The 1,962-nt window shown below is 43.8% G+C and overlaps 1 pseudogene; it reads left to right on the top strand.

Moving 5' to 3' along the window:
• Nucleotides 1–1,006: 1,006 nt before the first annotated feature.
• The window catches only part of LOC106338439, a 2,485-nt pseudogene continuing 1,529 nt past the window's right edge, over nucleotides 1,007–1,962 (top strand).

Raw genomic sequence — 1,962 nt, 5'->3', positions numbered from 1 at the left:
ACTGAAATCCCTGTTCAAATTAAATCTATCTCAGAAAGAGATAATGAATGGAAATTGCCTTTGCAAGACTATTTAAATCCTGGAAGGACCTATTCCAATAGGTCCGCAATTAGACTACCAAAAGATGATACCAAGAGATTTGGGATCAGTCCCGAATACTTAATCATGGTACGTCAAAAGCCTTTCCGTGGGACCGTCTCAGAGCGACCATATGATCACATCGAATATCTAGAAGAATTGATAAATGACGAGTACAATCGCTGTAAACTCTTTCCTTTTTCCGTAGAATGCGACGCCAGAAAATGGCTAGACCAAATACCAACAGGATCTCTGACTTGTTCGAAGGAGAAAAGAACTGCTTTTATAAATCAATTCTTCGATGAGGCGCGCTACTGGGATGCAAGGAGGAAAATCTCCATGTCCGTCAAAATCCACGGGAATCATTCAGAAACGCCTGGGAAAGATTCAAGAGCTACCAACTTGAATGCACCCACCATGGCTATTCAGAGCCGCAACTCATTAATACCTTTTACGGAGGTATTAACCTTCATTACCAGATCACGCTCGACACAGCCAGTTAAGGGAACTTCAGTACCAGAAACCCTGAGGAAGCAAAGCGTTTGATCAAAAATATAGCTACGGGTAGATCCTACGAAATGATGGACGTAGAGTTAGGAAGAAAAGCTGACCCAGTTGATGAGTCACCTTTACTCGAAATCAAAGAACATCTAGACTCGCTCCATCCTGCCCTTGAGGGACAGAACCAATTTGGTATTTACCAAATTGATGATCACACCATATCTGAACTAAGGCAGCAAATAGATTTCGTAGATAGCCATACCTCGAAAAATAATTACCTTGACCCCGATTGCTTTACCCAAAATTACGATGCTACTGTTGGATCACGCCAGGGCAGAGCAAAATCTAGGCTAAACCAAGCTTTCACGGAAATCGCAAGTTGGCCACTGACCTGAACGGAAAGATAGACATAGTCTTCAGTGAGCTGATGAGGAAGTTCGACACTTTAGGTGTACAAATTAAGAGACTGGACAGTCAGGTCGCGGAAAACGCAACCGCCATCAAAAGAGAGACAGGACGTCTCCCTGGGCGGACTGACGCAAACCCAAAACGTCAAGTTAATGCCGTGTTATTGAGAAGCGGAAAATACCTCATCCCGAGAGCAGTAGAAATCAACAACACAGAGAAACGTGCTGTAGTTGAAGAAACCGGTGAAAGTAGGTCACACCCTATAAACCTCGATGATCCCAGTACAGAGTCAGAAATACCTCGAGAAAGAGGGAAGCCCAACACTGAGGAGGAGGCCATCGAACTCGAGGAAGAAGAAGGAGAAATAGAAGAGGATGCCGAAATCGATCGACAAGAAAGAAAAAGTGTCGTTCGACAAACCACGGTGAATTTCATTCGACACTCTGGAAACAATGTCGATCGACTCCAAACTCCGGCTGAACCGGCAATTGAAAGAGTGTATAAGACTCCACCACCCTTCCCTCCTAACAATACTCAGACTAAGCGAGAGCTAGACAAAGCGATCTACAAGAAAACATTCGATAAGATCACGTTGGAAATGCCATTGAGTGATGCAATAAAAGTATCGCCTTCAATAAAAAAATACGTAAAGGATATGGTATCCAACAGCTTTCCAGCCACTGAGCGCAGCGTCATGATGGTTTCTGAGGAAGTAAGTGCAATAATTCAAGGCGAGACCCCGATCAAGAGACCTGATCCAGGCAGTTTTGTTTTGGATTGCAATATACGGAACAAAAAATTTCCTCGATCCCTTTGTGACCTAGGTTCCAGCGTGAACCTCATGCCACATTCTGTCGCAATATCCCTAGGATACGAAAAGTTCAAACATACCAAAATAACTTTGGTTCTAGCCGATAGATCTGTTAGGTTACCTGAGGGAGTGCTTGACGACGTGCCAATAAGGATTAACGGCTG

The sequence above is a fragment of the Brassica oleracea genome, chromosome C4, assembly GCF_000695525.1.
Source record: "Brassica oleracea var. oleracea cultivar TO1000 chromosome C4, BOL, whole genome shotgun sequence".
NCBI classification, from domain to species: Eukaryota; Viridiplantae; Streptophyta; class Magnoliopsida; order Brassicales; family Brassicaceae; genus Brassica; species Brassica oleracea.
This window is presented reverse-complemented; position numbering and strand designations above follow the sequence as displayed.